Below are 20814 nucleotides of genomic sequence, written 5' to 3'. Positions count from 1 at the left end.
CAACTAGAATTAATTTAAATAATAATTTCAAAGTTGCTGGATGACACAAATCTACATAAATTGTCATAATTCCTATACATAGACAATAAAACCCAGCAAAAAGAGCTAGAAAGAGAAATTCCTTTCAAAATAATTATATAAGCTATAAAATATTTGGGAGTATTACTTTGGAGATTCACCCAGGAACCATATAAAATCACTGCAGAATAATAGTAGACTTAAGTAATTGGAAAAACATTAATTGCTCACAGGTAGGTTGAATCAATTTTTTAAAATGACAATATTACCTATATACATATATATATATACATACACACACACACACACACATATATATATATAAATATAGGTGAGGCAATTGGGGTTAAGTGACTTGCCCAGGGTCACACAGCTAGTAAGTGTTAAGTGTCTGAGACTGGATTTGAACTCAAGCAATACTACCTATATTAACTTATTTATTCAGTCCTATACCAGCAAAATTCCCAAATATTTTACATATCTAGAAAAAAATAACATTTATATGGAGGAACAACAGGTTAAGAACCTCAAAGGTAATTAATGATACATGTACGAATAAGGGCAAGTTCATGACAAATGATAAGATTATGCAAGATAAATTGAACAAAATTTTGATTACATGAAATTAAAAAACTTTTGGATAAACAAATCTAAGGTAGTAAAAATAAGAGAAGAGAAACAAGTAACTAGGGAAGAAAAATCTTTCAACAAGTTTCTGTAACTTTTCTATAAGTTTCTATAATATAATCTATTCCAAGACATACAAGGAACTGACTCAAACTTCTAAAACTAAGAGTCATTTCTCAATAGATAAATGGTCCAAGACTATGAATAGACAAAAGAACAAATCCATGACATCAATAATGCCATGAAAAAAAGTGCACTATGGGAAAAAAGTACACTAGTGCACTACTGGTATAATTATGAATTGTTCCAGCCATTCCAGAAGGCAATTTGGAATGATTCTTAGACGGTTATCAAACAGAATACTCTTTGGCCCAGAGACAACACTACTAGGTCTATACTCAATGAAATGAAAGAAAAAGAGAAAAGGAACTATAGGTACATAAATATTTATAGTAGCTCTTTTCATGGTAACCAGAAATTAGAAATAAGGGGGTGCCCACCCATTGGAAAATGACCAAACAATATGCCATAAAAAATGAAGAAATAGGGGCAGCTAGGTAGCGCAGTGGATAGAGCACCGGCCCTGGAGTCAGGAGGACCTGAGTTCAAATCCGACCTCAGACACTTAACACTTAATAGCTATGTGATCCTGGGCAAGTCACTTAACCCCAATTGCCTCACTAAAAAAAATAAAAAATAAAAAATGAAGAAATAGATAATTTCAGAGGAAACCAGGAAGATCTCTATAAAGTGAAAGGAAACTGAAATGAGCAGAACTAGGAGAATAATTTGGATAATAATAGCACTATAGAGAATAATAACTTTGAAAGACTTTAGAATACTACTTATATTAATTTGGTAATATTAGTTGATCAATACAGATGAAATGTGCCACTTACTTCCTAACAGAATTTTAAATGCAGAAACATACATTTTCAGACATGGTGAATGTGGGAATTTGTTTTTCTGAGCTATGTAGATATGAATTAAGGGATTTGGGTTGGGGTTTTTTTTTTTTAATTTGCTCAATTTGAAGTGGGGTATTAGGACGTGTAGATCAATATAAAATACTTGTGATTTTAAAAAGCAAAAGTTAAAAAATTCCACCCTTGTATAACCTACAGCTGATTGTTTACCACTTCAGGGAGGGGGCGGGGAGGGAGGGAAGGAGGGATAAAATTTGGAACTCAAAACTTTAAATAAAAAATTATATAGTCCTTACCCTCAAGAAGCTGACACTATATCAAAAGAGATAAAATGCACATGACTAAATATATGCAAATATGTACAAAATAAAAAACATAATTAAAGTTTTTAAATGGAAAGCACAAATAGCTTGTTGAGTGTGAAGGCAGAGATCAGGCTTCATGGAGGTGTCACTTGAACAGAGTTGTAAAGAAAATAAGGGATCCTAAGAGGTGGAAATGAAGATGAAATGCATTTTAAGGACATTTTTGGACATCTAGTACAAAAGCTTAGAGATGGGAGTGTCCTATGTGAGGAATAATTAGAAGGCCAACTTGGCCTACAGAATGGGAAGGGAAATAATGTGAAAAGATTTCCATTACTTTTACTCTGTGCGTTCACACATAAACATCTTGTAATTAAGTAATTTAAAAAATTATACTCGGAGCAGCTAGGTGGCACAGTGGATAAAGCACCGGCCCTGGATTCAGGAGTACCTAAGTTCAAATCCGGCCTTACACTTGACACTCACTAGCTGTGTGACCCTGGGCAACTCACTTAACCCACATTGCCCCGCCAAAATAGATAGATAGATAGATAGATAGATAGATAGATAGATAGATAGATAGATAGATAGATAGATAGATAGATAGATAGATAGATATTATGTTCCCACTTTGGGATTTTAATCACAAAAAATATGTTACGAATTTACTGAAGATCTCTACCCAACTTAATGAAGCTGATGCATTCTGGCAAGTATTATAGAGCAAATATCTGTTAAATGAGTCCTCATTTTCCAATAACTTCCATTACAAAATTTAGAGACTGATTTCGCTAAAGAGTTTAAATCCCTTGATAGAGTACATATGTAATGAGTTTGTAGAAATGTTTGTTTATTTTCTGATTGAAAATTAACATCAAGGGGGCAGCTAGGTGGCACAGTGGATAAAGCACTGGCCTTGGATTCAGGAGGACCTGAGTTCAAATCCAGCCTCAGACACTTGACACTTAACTAGCTGTGTGACCCTGGGCAAGTCACTTAACCCTCATTGCCCTGCAAAGACAAAACAAAAACAAAAACCATAAAATTAACATCAAATTTTAAGTTATTTATTATAGGTAAAAGGAATAAAAATATGGCAAAGAACCAAAATTCTGGGTGAATTTTCTTTCCTACATACCATTTCCATTGAAGAGGTAGTAAGCCCTAAAGCTTTGTTCATTTGACTAATTTTTTTTTGTATCCACAAAGCATTCTGGCATTCATGCCATCCGAAGTTTTTTTTTATTAAGTTTTATTAAAAATACATTTTTTCCATCTATTATGCTCTTTCTATATATCTTTTGACTGTTTTGAGTATTCTCAGACAGGAGAACTAAGGACTATAATATACAATTCTTGCTTAGTAATAGTGGTTTACTTCAAACCAATTTTTAGGGATAAACAGCTGCCCTACGTAAATGTGCATTCATTGAACTGGAGAGCTAACTGTTGTCAGGCTAATTTATACTGATAATCAGAAAATATGTACAGTGCCAGGGTTGATAATACTGTAAACCAATCAATATTTAACTGACATTTTATTCAGGTACTGCTATCATGTCAAAAAAAAGTAACCAAAAAAAGTGTTACCGTGGGAATAAGATGACAAATGGTCCCAAAATACTTTATATTTGAAAACTACATTCATGAATGTAAAATTATAATTTTTCAGTAAGTCCTTAAATTTGAAATGTTGGTGAGTTTGGGATATGTATATTCCAAACCTTTACCCTCTTTTGTTTGCCCAATCTTGTGGATATACTAAAAAAATCTTTATTTTAATATTTTAGTTTATTTTCAATGAACAAAAATCTATTTTGTATCTCTCCTTCCTTCCTCCCCAACTTGAAAATTTCTTCATTACTCATTTCCAACAATTACTCTCAATCTGCTCTCTCAGTCTATAGTGTTTTTTTAGAGGAGGGCATAGCCTATTTTATCATAAGTCCTCTGGAACAGAGTTGGGTCATTTTACTGATCTTAAGTCTTTCAAAGTCATTTTTACAGGGTTGTTATTGTATAATTGGTTCCTCTGGTTCTGGCTCACTTCACTCTGCATCAGCCCAACCAAATCTTTCCAGGTCTCTCTGAAACCTTTTCTCCTTATAATTCTTACATCACAACCATAATTTTTTCAGTCATTCCCACAGCTGATTGAAACCCCTTAGCTTTCAGTTTTTTAACAAAAAGAGCTACTATAAATATTTTTGTACATGAGTCTTTTTTCCTTTTTCTCTGATTGCTTCAAGAATATAGGCATAGTATTGATATTACCAGGTCAATCCAGTTTCTTATTTATCTTGGATATGAGACCCTTACCAGAGAAACTTGCTGCAAAGACCTTTTCCAAGTTAACTGTCTTCTAAATTTTAGCTGCATTGGCTTTAAAGTGTCTATTGTATCTTGTGTGACTGTCTCTATGCTTTGTTGAGTCATGAAATCTCTATCCATTGAGTAGAAAAGTAACTTTTTCCTTTCGCTTCTAATTTGTTTATGATGTGACTGTTAATGTCCATGTGATGCATTCATTTGGAGGTTATCTTGGTATATGATATGAGATATTGGTCTAAAGCTAATTTCTGCCAAATTGATGTCCAGTTTTTCCATAGCTTTCATCCAACAGTGACAAGCAGTTGGCATCTGGGGACTTAACAAATACTAGTCTGTGTTGTTTTGCTTCAGTATGTTATGTACCTGATTTGTTCCACTGATTGACCTACTTCCTATCTAGTACCAAATCATTTTGATGACTACTGCTTTATAGCATAGTTTGAGATCTGCAACTGCTATTCTCTGTCCTTTCCACTTTAAAAAATAATTTCCCTTGAAATTCTTGATCTTTTGTTCCTCCAGATTAATATCATTATGGTATTTTCTAGCTCAATAAAATAATTCTTTGGTAGTTTGGTATGAAATTGAATGAATAAATTAATTATAAAAGTATTGTAATTTTTATAATATTAGTGAAGTATGCCTACCCATTGCCAATTAATATTTCTCCAAGTAGGTAGGTCTTTTTTTTTTAATTAATAAAGCATTTTATTTTTTTTCCGTTACATGTAAAGATAGTTCTCATCTTTTGTTTATACAAGCTTTACAATTTCAGATTTTTCTCCCTCCCCCCTCCCCTAGACAGCAGGTAATCTGATATAGGTTATATATATATATATACACACACACACGCACACACGGTAACATTAATCCTATTTCTGCATTAGTCATGTTATAAGAGAAAAATCAGAGCAATGAAGAAAAACCTCAAAACAGAAAAAAACAACAGCACCAAAAACAAAAGAAATAGTATGGTTCATTCAGCATCTATACTCCACAGTTCTTTTTTTTTTTTCTTTCTTGGATTTGGAGATCTTCTTCCATCATGAGTTCCCTGGAACTCTTCTGTACCATTGCATTGGTGAGAAGAATATAGTCCATCACAGTAGATCAACACTCAATGTTGATGATACTGTGTACAATGTTCTTCTGGTTCTGCTCATCTCACTCATCATCAGCTCACGCAAGACCCTCCAGGTTTCTCTGAACTCCTCCTGTTCATCATTTCTTACAGCACAATAGTATTCCATTGTATTCATATAGTATGTAGGTCTTTATAACTATAAAGACTGTTTCCTACCTGTTTCTTTTTTTTTGGTGAGGCAATTGGGGTTAAGTGACTTGCCCAGGGTCACACAGCTAGTAAGTGTTAAGTGTCTGAAGTCGGATTTGAACTCTGGTCCTCCTGACTCCAGGGCCAGTGCTCTATCCACTGCACCACCCAGCTGCCTCCTACCTGTTTCTTCATAGGTAGATTCTCAAATGTTTTATATATTATTAAAGTGGAATTTGTCTTTCTACCAATTCATGCTAGATTTGGTGGTTAATATACAGAAATGCTGATCATTTTTAATCGACTTTCTAGAGTGCTCTAAGCAAACCATCCTACTATCTGCTAAAATGATCATTTTATTTCCTTTTTGCCTATGTGTATTCTCTCCATTTTTTTCTTATTGGTATAGCTAGTATTTCTATATCAAATATTGGTGACAACATACAACATTACTATGCTCCTGATATTGGAAAAGCCTCTGGTTTATCCCCATTACATATGATGTTGGCTCTTGCTCTTAGATACTACTTATATTAAGGAAAGTGCACTTATTTGTAAATTTGCTGGGTTTTTTTATGTTCAGTTATGGTTTTTTTAGAAAAGGTTTGTTGATGTTTGGTTTTTACATTACATTTATAAATTTCTCCCCCCTTAGTGAAAAGTCTCAAACAATAAATAAGATGGTTAAGTAAAATTAGTAACACCGTGAACTCATCTGAAAGTGCATACAACATTCCACATCTGTTTTCATTCTTCTCTAGGCTGCATTATGGATTCATCTCCACAAGACTTTAAGTACTATGCCACTGAAACCTCTTTAGGCTGGAAGTTCACTCCACTGCTGGGATTCACACACTGGGGAGTGACCTCTGTGGCTTCTCTCTCTCTGATTGGCTGGTTCTTTCTAAAACATCCATTTTAAGTAAGAAACCCAGACCAACCATGTCTTCATTCTTGCAGGCTATACTCCTGCATTCTCTGGACCTTGCCCACTATGTCACAGAAACTTCTTGACTCTGGAAGCTCATTCTACTCCAGGACTTCACATATTGGAAGCAGCTTATACCCCCGAGGACTCTCCATCTCATTGGATGGTTCCTTTGGACCTCCATTTTAAGGAGAATGTTCATACTAAACATGTCTTCATTCCTACAGGCTGCAACTCCTGACTCTCTGAGCTTTCTCTGCCATGCCTCTCTGACATTCAGTTTCTTTTTAAATGTTATCCTGCAATAGAAAGTTAGCTCCATTAGAGTAGGGAGTGTGTGATTTTTTTTCTCTTTTTATTTTTATTTCCAGCACTTAATACAGGGTCTGGAACATAATAAGCCTTAGTAATCACTAACTTTGCTTGTAACCCCCACCTCTCTATTTTTTAAAGACTTAAGAGAAACTATTTGCTCTCCCTCTCACCTACCAATCCCATTAAAAAAAGAAAAAGAAATTGCTTAGAACAAGAATGCACTGGGGAAGAGGTATAGGGAAGGAGAAAATAAGAATTTATAAAGTACCTACTATGTTCCAGGCACCATGATAAGTACTTCTTTTTAAAACAAATATACACATGTTATCTCATTTGATCCTCACAAAAACCCTGAAAAGTAGGTACTATTATTATCATAATTTTACAGTTGAGGAAATTGAAGCAAATAGAAATTAAATGACTTGCCCAGTGTCTGACACAGATTTGAACTCAGGTTTTTCTGACTTCAGGTTCAGCTCTACATCCTCTTTGCCAGACTAAAGCAAAACAAATTCCCTTGATGCCTGTATACAAAATATATGTCTCATTTTGCACCTGAAATACATGTTATAGGTTGTATCACCAGAACTTTTGAATCATAAAGTCTTTGTATTGATCATAGCTCTTACAGCTTTCTCCCAGAGCCTCAGGCTCACAAGCTAAAGCTCACTATCTTTCACTTCCCATAGCCAATTTGTCACCAACACTGATTTATTTCACCTTTGCAACATCTAATATCTCCTCTGACACTACTACCACCCTGGTACAGGCCCTCATCACCTCACCCCTGGACTACTGGAATAGCCTGCTGGGAGGTTGGCCTGCCTCAAATTTCTCTACTCCAATCAGCCACTCAAGTGATTTTCCTAAAGCACATAATCTAACTATGTCCCTCACCTACCACTCGGTAAACTCCAGTGGCTCCCTATTACCTCCAAGATCAAATACAAAATTCTCTGGAATTCAAAGTCCTTCCTTTCACTTCCTTTTCAGTCTTCTTACACCTTACTCCTCCCACCACATACTCTTCAATCCAGTGACACTGGCCTCTTTGATATTCTGTGAACAAGATGATGCATCTCTTAGCTCTGGCTGTTTTGCATGCCTAGAAAACTCTTTCCTCAACTCCACTCACTGGTTTTCCAGGATTCCTTGTTGTTGTCTAGTTGTTTTCAGTCATGTCCAACTCTTCCGGACCCCGATTGGGATTTTCTTGGCAAAGATACTTATGTGGTTTGCCATTTCCTTCCTCAGCTCATTTTACAGATGAGGAAACTGAGGCAAATAGGTTTAAGTGACCTGCCCAGGTCACACAGCGAGTGTCTTATAATCCCAACTCTTACTTCTAATGCATTCCCTCTGGTAATTATTTCCTATTTATCATATATATGTATATGTGTGTGTATATGTGTGTGTGTGTGTGTGTGTGTGTGTGTGTGTGTGTGTGTATAGCTTGTTTGTATAGATTTATTTGCAGATATTCCCCCCATTAAACTATAAGCAGAGACTATCTTTTGCCTTTTTGTATCTCCTGCACTTAGCACATTGCCTGGCACAAAACAGGTGCTTAATTTATTAATTTTTTAATATTGTTGTTATAATCATATAAACTGTTCACCAAATTGTTCATTTTTATAATATTGATGTTATAAAATTATTCCTTTGCTTCTGCTTATTTCACTTTAAATAAGTGCATGATGTCTTTCCATATTTTTTGAAATCATATATTTCTTCACTTCTTACAGCCCAATACTATTTCAACAAATTCATATCATAGTTTATTTAACCATTCCTCAATTGATGAACCTCTCTTTAGTTTCCAGTTTTTTTGCCAACACAAAAACATAAAAATATTCATCAAAAGATAAAAATATTTCCTATATGTCCAAGATATATCTGTACACATAGCACCTTTTCTTCTTTCTTTGAGCTCTTTTGGTAACTGGTCTAATAGTAGTATAGCTGGTCAAAGAGCATATATCATTTGGTAATTTTTTAAAGTATAATTCCAAACTGTTTCCCAGAATTGTTGTACCCTTTTACAAGTCCACCAATAGTAATAAATGTGCTTGTTTCCCCATAGCTCTTCCAATATTTATAATTTGCTTTTCTTTGGTCATCTTTGCCATCCTGAAAGGAGTGAAGTGGAATGACAACATGGCTTTAATTTGCATTTCTCTCATTAGTAGTGATTTGGAACTTTTTTCAAAGTTGTTATAGATAACCTAAGTTTCTTCCCTCAGGAACTTTCTGTTCAGAATCTTAGACCATTTATCAAATGGGAAAACGGTCATTTTTCTTCTAAATTTGAATGAGTTCTTTATATATCTGAGAAATGAAAACTTTATCAAAGAAACTTGTTGCAGAGATTTTCTCACCAGTTGTTTCGCTTTTAATCTTGGCTTTGTTAGATATTCAAAATTATCCATTTTATCTTCTGTGATTCTATGGTCACAAAATTATCCTAACTATAGATACCATTCGTGATTTCTCCCCATATTTTTATAATTTGTTTATGATGATAGCTATATCTATGTCAAAAACCTATTTGTGGGGCAGCTAGGTGGCACAGTGGATAGAGCACCGGCTCTTGACTTCCATGTTTATATTTCAAAATTCCTTTTCAGCTCTATTTTTTCATGAGGAATATTTGAAAATCCTCTCTTTTCACTGAATGTATAGTTTTTCCTTGTTGGATGATACAATTTTTCTGAGTAAGTTATTCTTGGTTAAATACTTTTCTCTTTTAGCTTTTTGAATATTTCATTGCATACTGTCCATTTCTTCATTGTTATAACTGTGAAATTGTGTGTGATGTGAATTGTGGCTCTTCAATATTTGAATTCTTTCTAGAAACATGTAATATTTATTTCTTTTAGTAGGAAGTTCTTGATTTTGGCAATGACATCCATGGGAGTTTTCATTTTGGACTTTCTTTTTGGGAGTCACTGGTGGTTTTTTCCTATTTTCACAGTGCCTTCTTGTTCTAATATGTCTGGCTACTTTAATGATTTCTTGAAACATGATAATAAGGTTCTTTTTTTGGGGGGGGGTGGGGATGTCATGAATGTTAGGTAGTCCTTTGATTCTTAAATTATTTTTCCATGTTCTGTTTCCCAGAACAATTGTTTTGAGTATGAGAACGCTTACATTTTTTATATTTTCACATTCTTTTGACTGTCTTAAGAATTTTTGTTGTCCCTTGAAGTCATTAATTTCTATATGGTTCATTCTTATTTTTAGAGGAGTTTGTTACCAGGGCAAGATTTTGTATCACTTCTGTTAAGCTTTTGATCTTTTCCAATTCTTTCCTCTACAGTTTTCATTTCTTTTATAATATCTTTTGTAAACTTTTGTGTCATTTCTTTGAAGAATTCTCATTGTTCTTGTGTGTAAGCTGTGTTTTTTTTCTCTGAGGTTTTGATCACTGGCATTTCTGAGATATTCTCCTCTTCTGGGTTTGTACATTGTTCATCCCTGGCATCACAAAAGTTTTCTTTTGTTCATTAACTTTTGTTGCTGAGGCCTTAGTGAGTTCTAGGTCTCCTTTACCCTGGGGACCAAATCAAGTTAAGGACCAAGTAGTCTTTCTTTAGACCTTCTCTCCTCACTATAGCTGCTTAAATTCTTCTCTCCCATGATCATCCTTTTGGATGAGGAGAGAAGCTTTTTCTTTAATTCTCAGTTAATACCCAGAATATTTTCCTTTGATTCAAGAGTCTACTTGAAGATTTTTCTCTGAGGGAGAGGAGAGAGAGGTTAAGATTCTTTTCTTAAACAATTGAAGAAACAACTGTCAGCCTGAGAGGAAGCTTTTTTTTAATTTGTTTGTTTCTTTGTTTAACCTTAGCAAGTAAGTCTTAGCACCTCAGTCCTTCAAGGAATGATTACCACTGGTTGATGCAGTTGAGGCCTTTGGTCTTTCACTTTTAGTTTCCTTCCACAGGGGATTTATTACAGCTAAGTTCTGAGGCTAGCACCTTCCCTAAGGAGATCTGGATCAAACTGATTGTTTGAAGGATGAGTTGTTCAGTAATCGGGTTGTTTAATGGTGAGATTGAGCAAAGCTCTATTGGGTTTTTTGTTTGTTTGTTTGTTTGTTTGTTTTTGGTACTTGCAGTCTTGGTCCAATTCCTGGTATAAATCTGTTAAGGGCTAAAATTCTAGCTAGTCTGTCTAAAATATCTAATGAGTGGTCACCAATAAATTATAAGCTTTAGCAAGAGTTAGGCTTTTAAGCATTTATTAAGGAGAATAAGAATTTGGTAAAGAGAGAGAGAAAGGCCTACATTCATCTATCTATTAAAGGGAGAGCGCATTTCTAGCTCCACTCTCCACCAGCGTCCTCAGGAAAGAGCGAGTCAGAGCGCCCAGCTCTTCCTTCTTCCTCCCACTAGCAAATGTCACTTCCTGACGCCAAAGAAAAGACGCATGTTCTTGCCCTCAAAGACCTTTCTTTCATAGGCAGAACTCTTCTACAGTAAGTCTCCAGCAGGTGGCGTCATTCCAATCGTTACAAATCCAAATTAGTCTTAGCGTATTATCATTGTGATATGTTGCTGTAGATTCCTTGCTGATATTTGATTAAAAATCTTTGCATCGGGGCAGCTAGATGGCGCAGTGGTTAAAGCGCTGGCCCTGGATTCAGGAGTACCTGAGTTCAAATCCGGCCTCAGACACTTGACACTTACTAGCTGTGTGACCCTGGGCTAGTCATTTAACCCCCACTGCCCTGCAAATTAAAAAAAAAAATCTTTGCATCAACATTTTTTAGAGATATTAGTCTCCAGTTTTTTTTCTCTGTTTTGACTTTCCTTGGAGAAGGTAACAAGGCCATGGTTTGTTTCAAAGAAGAAATTTATTCAGACTCATTCTTTTCCTCCCCCTACCCCAAACAGTTTATGTAATACCAGAATAAAGTGTTCTTTGAATTTTGATTGAACTCCCTTGAAAATCCATCTGATTCTGGAGTTTTTTCCTTTGCAAGTTCATTTATGACTTACTCAATTTTTTTTTCTAATATTTTGTTATTTAAATTCTCTATTTCTTATTCTATTCATTTGTGCATTTTGTTTTTGTAAATATTTATCTATTTCTTTTAGATTTTTTTATTTGTATATGACTAAATAAAATAGTTTCTAATAATATCTTTTACTTTTTCTTCATTTTGGTGGCACTATAAGTAGCATGTTGGACCTAAAGTCAGAAAGAATGGAGTTCAAATACAGTCTCAGAGACTTAATATGACCCTGGAAAGTCACTTAATCCCTGCCTTAGTTTCTCCATCTGTAAAATGGGGATTAGAATAATACCTACCTCTCAGAATTATTGTGAGGATAAAATGAGATAATAATGTAAAGCTTTGAAAACCTTAAAATGCTATCTATTATTATTTTGTGAGAGAGAGAGACGAGAATATTCTTCACATCCAAGAACCATAGAATCTGAATGCAGATCAAACCATACTATTTTAACTTTTTCTCCCTTTTGTTCTACTTCTTCTTTCACAACATGAGTAATATGGAAGTATGTTTAACACGACTGTACATATATACCCTATATCAGATCGGTTGCTGTCTTGGGGGGGAGGAGGGAGAAAAGTTTGGAACTCAAAATCTTATAAAAATGAATGTTGAGGCCTTTATCTTTCCTGCTATGCCAACCCGGGCTGAAAAAATAGTTCACGCTGACTCTCCTTAGATTTCCTGATCAGTCTGGTACTTTAAAAAAAAAAAAAAACAACATCTTTTTACAGTGGTTGTGGATGAAAGCTGGGCTAACCTGCTTTTTCCTACTACATTTTGGCTCATCTCCCCTCAATAATCTTTAGTTTTAGGATCAATAATATCTAGTCAATTAAGTCCTTTTGACCACTTTCCAAGTAATTCACCGCCTGTGTTATCAATAGGGTATTTAAACACTGCTGTAACACTGGTCTTACGGCCCCATACCTTACAACCTTTACTTCAATAAATAAACTGTTTTGGACATGTTTCAAGCATAACAAAAACTAAGGAGGTAATCAATAATATAGCTATTTTATTATCCCTACAGTGCTTGTTATACACTGAAAAATGAAAAACAAGAAACTGTGGAACTTTCTAGGGATAAATTATTGTGAGACAAATTCAGAGGGATGGTTCTAGGAGTCATGTATCTAATGTACTAGGATAGGCTACAACATAAAATCAAATTATTGTTTAAAATTTTTAGCAGGCTAGATTCTGTCTTCAAGGATTCCAGAGCTCCTATGAATATTCTTGTTGTGTAGAAGTATTACAAAAATTTGCATTCCATTGTATCTACATATTACTCCTTAATTACTACTACTTCCATCTTTCATTCTCACTTCAGAATACAATAGGGTAGAAAGAAGACTATCTGGATCAGAAAATCTAGTTTTTAATAAAAGTTCTGCCATTTACTAGCTATAAGTAGCTAGTTCCTACCTGCAAAATGGGAACAATATATATTATTGATAGTATCTATCCCACAGTTATGAGGATCAAATTGGTATAATAAACATGAAACACACACAAAAATATAAACATGTTACAAATGACAAAGTACTATATAAAACTCAGCAAGTATTAAATGATTTAACAGATTAAAATAAAGTCCAAAATCATCATCATTAATAACTCATTTATAGAATTCTTTAATGTAACGAAAATGAATTCAGGTACATTATATTCGTACAACACAAAAACGAAAGGAATCAACTGTTCAATAAAACCTGAAATCCAACTGATAAAGTGTTAAAACTGAAGGTGACCTTTTGAGCTGGTGATGTGGAATGCAATAAAACGAAATTAGAAAGCAAAAGCTTCAGGTTAGTGCCTTTTACCAAATGAACAACAGGAAACAATGATTAATAGATATTAGATGGTTGCTAAATTCTTAGTTTGGAAATGCGTAGTAAGATTTTTCAACACATACTACATCATGCTTAAATCAAGAATATTAGGTAATATTGATTTATTATCTCTCCCTGCAGCTCTTCCAAACCTCTTCTCTCAACCTTTCCAAAAACTACACTTGGCACCCTTTTAGCTGAGGCCTTTTCTTCATTATTTATTGACAAATTTAAAATAATTGATGGTGATATCCTTGTTCTCCTTGATTCTACATATCAGAACCTTTTGACATCTACTATGTATATCTTTATTATAGTCTCTGATCACGAGGTGACCTTCTCTAGGACCTGAGTGAGGAGGGTGTCAAATAAGTGTTCCTGTTATATCACACTGCTGACTCACAGAGTTTAAGTCTACTAAAATCCCTACATTCACAGAGCACTGCTACTCTTCCATTTTGGTGGTGATTTTTTATATCTATACCATGGAATTGACTTGTATCTCTACTGAATTCAATCTTATTTGATTCAACTTAATGCCTTTTTTGGCCTGCCAAGAACCTTGCATATCATGACTGTTCTTCATTGTGTTAACTATCCCTCTGAACTTTGAGTCATCTACACCTCCTTGCAGCATCTGTCAAACTGTATTATAAAGTGGTAACAATTTGGCACTGGCTAAGAAATAGAGAAGTAGATCAGTGGAATAGAATAGATAGAAATTACTCTATGGTAAATGACTAAAGTAATCTAGTATACTAAAATAAGGTCAAAATGGGTTCATGAATTACACATAAAGGATGATAACCATAAGCAAATTAAGGGAGTATGGAATAATTTATCTGTCAGATTTATGGGCAGGGGAAGAATTTAGGACCAAAGAAGATATAGAGAATAAAATTAAATGTAAAATAGATCATTTTGATTATATAAAATTAAAAAGCTTTTGCACAGAAAAAACTAATGTAACCAAGATTACAAGGGATAGAAAACTGGGAAATAATTTCTGAAACAAATATCTCTGATAGAGGCCTCATTTCTCAAACACATAGAGAACTGAGTCATTTCCCATTTGATAAATGGTCAAAGGATATGAACAGGCTGTTTTCAGACAAAGAAATCAAAGCTATTCATATGGAAAAATGCTCTAGATCACTATTTAGCAGAAAAATGCAAATGAAAACAACTCTGAGGTATTATATCATACCTATCAGAGTATAACAAAAACAGAAAATATTGGATCTTGGAGGGGATGTGGGAAAGCTAGGATGCTAAATCACTGTTGGTGGAGTTGTGAAAAGATCCAGCCATTCTGGAGAGCAATTTGGAACTATGCCCCAAGGGCTATAGAACTGTGCATACCCTTTGATCCAGCAATACCACTGCTAGGTTTATATCCCAAAGACATTCCCAAAAAAGAGAAAACCACCTATTTGTACAAAAATGTTTATAGCAGCTCTTTTTGTGGTAGCTAAGAATTGGAAATCAAAGGAATGCCCATCAATTGGGGAATGGCTAAACAAACTGTGGTGATGTGATGGTGATGGAATATTATTGTGCTATAAGAAATGACAAGCAGGATGACTTCAGAAAGGCCTAGAAAGACAACAGGTATGAAATGATGTATTGTGAAGTGAGCAAAACCAAGAGAACATCATATACAGATAAAGCAATATTGTTTGATGAAGAACTGTGAATGACTTGACTATCTTCAACAATACAATGATCCAAGACAATCCCAAAGAATTATTGATGAAACATAATATCCACCTCCAAAGAAAGAACTGATATTGATGGAACAGACTGAAGCATGCTATTTTTCACTTTCTTTCATTTTTTTCTTTTAATCAAGTTTCCTTGTACAAAATGACAGATATGGTAATGGTTTACATAATCATACATATATAACCTATATATGATTGCTTGCCACCTCAGGGAGCGGGGAGGGGAGGAGGAGAAAAAGGGATAAAATTTGGAACCCAAAACTATAAATAAAAATGTTTATTATTCTAAAAAAATTTGATGGTAGTGAAGAACAATATCCTAGATAAGCATAGTTATTGTACATCAACATTTAAAGTTTTAATTAAAATTCTTAATTGCTCTTTTAAAAAGGGCTTTCAGATGAAGAAAGAACATACAAAAGGGAAGTGAATAGGGGTTAGGAGTGGAATGAAGGTATCCACATGGGGGGATGGTGTTGAAGTACAGAAAACCTACAGGGACAAGAGTGAAGAAGTCCCAGGAAATGAGGTAGGTTCCAGGGGGATACTGCAATTGAGTTATGATGCTGAAGTATGTTCAGTCTAGAGCTTAGAAGGGAATGAAGGTTGGCTAGATTGGACCTCTTCCCAAAATGGAACTTACCAATGGGAGAAGGGGCCTGGCATGGCACACTACAATCCCAGACCCCAAAGTCACTCAGAGTTCAAACTTATATAGAGTTTTAGACAAAAAGCTGCTAAGATACTAACAGGAAACTGTATGTCATCTGTGGCGGAAGGGAGATGGGATAGTCTGGACCACTGAAATCAGGGTGTTAAAAAAATGAGAAATAAAGGGCAGGGACTCAGGAAATTTAACTTTTTTGGGGGGGGTGAGGCAATTGGGGTTAAGTGACTTGCCCAGGGTCATACAGCTAGTAAGTGTAAAGTGTCTGAGTCTGGGTTTGAACTCAGGTCCTCCTGACTCCAGGGCTGGTGCTCTATCCACTGTGCCACCTAGCTGCCCCGAAACTTAACTTTTAACTATACCACAGCAAGCAAGTAGCTGGGCAGGGAGATAATGCACAGTCTCCAGGTTGATTCACCTTTAGCATAAATGCGTCCTGGGAGCTGGGGCTGGATCAGTCAAACCAGTATTCACTGTTTCCAAAAAAAGAGGACTGTAGTTGAACTGCTATTATTATAGTTGTTTTTTTTAAGTATACATTGAATTTAAATAAAATAATAACAAAGTTGCCCCTAGTGTCCCTTTGTAAAATTGTTTTCTCCTTCCATGGTTTTATTGGGGGGAAGGGCATTTTTATCACTACCTAATAACTCACCACTCCCTCTTCTCACCCACCTAAGAAGCTCTCCTTCAGAATAACAAATAAATATAATCAAGCAAAACATAACACACTGATTATGTCTGAAAATTTATATTTCTGGTTCAGCATCTCTCTGTCGAGATGGGACGAATGCTTCATCATCAGTTTGCTAAAATCACGACTGGTTGATTATATCTCTGAAGTCTTCCAAATGATTGTTCTTTTTATTACTGTGGTCATCATTTAAATTATTGTCCTGTTTCTACGCATTTTACTCTGTTTAATATCATACAAATCCTCCCAGGTTCCTCTGAATGCTAATATGACATTTCTTAATAATATTTTATTACATTCAAATACCAGAATTAGTTTAGCCATTCCCAGGTTAATCAGCATTCAGTCTTTTTCCAGTTTTTCTTATCAAGTATGGTTCTTGTTATATATTAGCATTTATTACGTACATAGCTTGGTAATCAGACTTTTTTCAGGGATAATTGCTGTGAAGACTTTCCCCCCTAGTTAACAGCTTCACTTCTAACTGTACTGATTTTGTTCAAAAAAAAGTTTTTCAATTTTGTATAATTAAAATGGACCATTTTATCCTTTATGATCATCTCTATCCCTTATTTAGTTAAGAATTCTCCTCCTATGTATACTTAAGAAAGGCAACATCTATCTTCTAATGCTTTTTTCTGATAAAACATTTTATTAGGGGCTGTTTGGTGGCTCAGTGGATAAAGTACAAGCTCTGGATTCAGGAGGACCTGAGTTCAAATCCAGCCTTGACACTTACTAGCTGTGTGACCTTGGGCAAGTCACTTAACCCTCATAGTCCCACCAAAAACAAAACAAAACCTTTTATGTTTAGGTTTTGCATCTATTTGAAGCTAATTGTGGTATATGATGTAACACATAGTGGTCTTAATCTAATGTCTTTTTTTTTTTTTTAAGTCATCTGGACTGAAATTGCTTGGTATTTCATCACTTTCTTCCTGTCTGCAGTATTTTTCTTTGACCTGGAAGCTCTGAATTTTGGCTATGATATCTCTGGAAGTGATCAATCCATGGTTTCTTGCAACTTTCACTTTGTCTTTTGTTTGAATGCTTCTGGACAGTTTTCTTTTATGATCATTTGAAATATGGTATCCAGGGACTTTTTTTTTCCCCAGTCACGGTATTCATAGAGTCCAATAATTCTTTAACTCTCTCCTCATCCTGTTTTCCAAGCTATTTTTGATAAGTTATCTCATATGTTCTTAGAATTTTTCAGTATTTTGATTTTATTCTATAATTTCTCATTTAATGGCTGAATGTTGGAGATTGTTCACAACATTCTTTTTTTCAGAGTGTCCACTTCTTGGTAATATTTTCATCATCTAATCCAAGGATTCTTATCTTAGAAGTCCATCTTCCATCCCCCCAGAAAGGGAAGGGGTTTGTAAATTTGTTTTTATTTTTTTAATATTTTGATAATTGCATTTCAATATAATTTGCTTCCTTTACAATCCTATTTGTTTTATTTTTATGAATTTAAAACCATTACTCTGAGAAAGGGTCCGTGACAAAAAAAATTAAATGCCCCTGGTCTGATCTAAGTTGTTAATTCTCCTTCCAAGTGATTTAATTTCATTCTTTATCTCTTCAAGCTGTTCTACCTTCATTTCTCCCACCTACTCTTCAAGTTCTTGTGAATCAATTCATTTGTTTGGAATACTACTTCTAATTAGTATAGTTATTTTCTTCTGAGATTTTTTGGGGGAATTCTCTTAACACATAGTGGGTATGTTGTTTTGTTTTGATTGTTAGAAACTTTTTCTGTTTACTTATGTTTTTTGCCTCAGTTTCTGGATCATGTCTTTGAGTCAGAGGTAAATTTTGTACCCTCATTTGAAATTGGATAGGGTAGATAGGATCAAATCCTATCTATGCCTACAGCATGAATAGAGATAACACTATAGGAAGATTAAGTCATTTCCCTCCTGAAAACTAGATGTTGCTGCTCTGGAGTGGCTTGGTCCTGGTCCTATCTCCCCTACCATAGTGCCTTGCTTGGGAAACTGTTTAGAGCCAGGCACAAGCCTCACCTACTGCCAAAGTACATGGTTTCTTTCCCCATCTCCTGGCAGTCACTGACTGGAAAAATCATATGGCCCAATCCTTAGGCATAGTCCCCCCCATCCCAACCCCCGAAACTGAAAGTCCATAAGATTTAGTCCTCATCTCCTGGTACAGACTTGGAAAGGATAGAACAACTCACGGGTCTTTCTCTTTGGTTTTGTTAAGTACGTTTCACCTGCAACTTCTCTTTATCATTCCTGAGGTGATTCTCAGAGGAACTGGCTTTGGCTGGTACTTTTCACACTGCCTTCTCTTCCAGAGGTCTTTATGTTTTTATCACATTCTAAAATGTATACTGTTTATCTGAATTATCCTTTATATCTCAAATAGACTCCAACTTTGAGGTTTGAGATAGCATCTCATTTATATGTATATCTCTCCCAGTGTCTGGTACAAAGAAGGCACTTAATAAATGTTCATGAATATTTGTTGTTGAGTGAGTTTCTTCATCTCCCCCTTTATGTGTTACTACAAGTCATGGAGATTCATGGAAGCATTCATTCCTAAAACCAAACTTGGGAAAATCTAAGTATTTTCTATAAAAGACACAGTATTTATATTTAAACACAAGCCATACTACGTCCAGCCAGGAACATAAAATTTCCATCCTTTGCTACTACATCAATTGGACAGGGGTAATCCATGACAACATCCAGTTCAGTTCCTATTAAAAAGCCCTACCCTAAGGTGCGGCTAGGTGGCGCAGTGGATAAAGCACCGGCCCTGGATTTGGGAGGACCTGAGTTCAAATCCGGCCTCAGACACTTAACACTTACTAGCTGTGTGACCCTGGGCAAGTCACTTAACCCCCATTGCCCCGCAAAAAAACCCCAAAAACCAAACAAACAAACAAAAGCCCTACCCTTTCCTTTGGTCAAATTTCCATAAAAGAAACATGACGGTAGGAAGGAATGGTAGCAAAAAAAGTGAAGATTAAAACCTTCCTATTCATATATTTTACTTGAAATATTACAGATAGTTATGTTTGTTTATTTGTTTGGTAGGGGAGGGGTTGGGAAGTATGTAACAAGAAGAAGGAAGTCTTGACATCTCCCAACCCACAGTGTAATCAGGTAGAGGGAAAGGTGGGAAGTAGGCTGTGACTATTCTCTGAAAGAAACTGAGTTTACAGTGTGAATGTCTTAAGGTAAACTCTCCAGGAAATATTTCTGCACATGGTTCTGCTCACTGATAAACTGATTTTAAATTTCAGTAAGAGCCTTTATTAAATTGTTATATCAATTTAAGCATAGACAATATAGTAGTTAGGTTTCAGATGCGGAATGAATTGGAAAGTGAGCAAACAATAGAAATAGCTCAAAACCTAATGTAATTGTAAAGGTCAAGATAATAAAAACAAAACAATCTGTCTTTACATATTGTTTACTTTTAAATATGAAACAAAATAAAAATAGCTTCAGACTAGATTCCTTGAAACTACTGGTATACTGTATTCTTACTTTATTTTTGTGTCTTTTTGATTCCTTTTAAAAATACATATATTTTCATTACTAACTCAAAAAATGCTTTTACATTCAGCAAAAATATCAGTTAATGAAAAATGAGCAAAGAATAAAATAGTCTGCCATGATCTTTAAGAAGTTATTTTTGTGGTTACTTGGAATTTTCAAGTGCTACTGCAATTTAAGACTGCTGTCAAAAGTTTTCAGCAATAGTGAGGAGTTTGTGTATATCTGTGTGACTAAACTGAGTGAAATATTTACTTTGACACGTTATTTGTAATTTTTTGCATTTATTTGTCAAGGTTATCTTCCATTCTTCAAATTCCAGTTCATTCTGTACCAATATGTTTATGTGACTCATAATTTATTTCTCTATTTCTGAACACAAGTTTTGGAGGGTCCAGTCATCAGAGTTAATTGGAGAAGTAGACCAATAACTCTTCTGTAAAAGAGTCCTAGGTCCTGGGGTGTGGAAAGATTAAGTGATTTACCCATCCATGGTCACATATCTACTATGTGTCATAGGCAGTACTTGAATCCAATCTTTCCTAATTCCACAGTCAATCCTTACCATGCCACCCCTTCTATTCAATCAACTTCAGTGGCTCTCTATTACCTCGAGG

The 20814-nt window shown here is 35.0% G+C and overlaps 1 protein-coding gene across 3 annotated transcripts in view; it reads right to left on the bottom strand.

Annotated features, from left to right (window-relative positions):
* Positions 1-20814, bottom strand: part of RIC1 (RIC1 homolog, RAB6A GEF complex partner 1) — a 159628-nt gene that overhangs the window by 70681 nt on the left and 68133 nt on the right. The window lies entirely within an intron of this gene.

This window comes from Dromiciops gliroides, chromosome 1 (assembly GCF_019393635.1).
Source record: "Dromiciops gliroides isolate mDroGli1 chromosome 1, mDroGli1.pri, whole genome shotgun sequence".
Classification (NCBI taxonomy): Eukaryota; Metazoa; Chordata; class Mammalia; order Microbiotheria; family Microbiotheriidae; genus Dromiciops; species Dromiciops gliroides.
The sequence above is the reverse complement of the archived record's forward strand: the minus strand, read 5'-3'. Positions and strand labels throughout refer to the sequence as shown.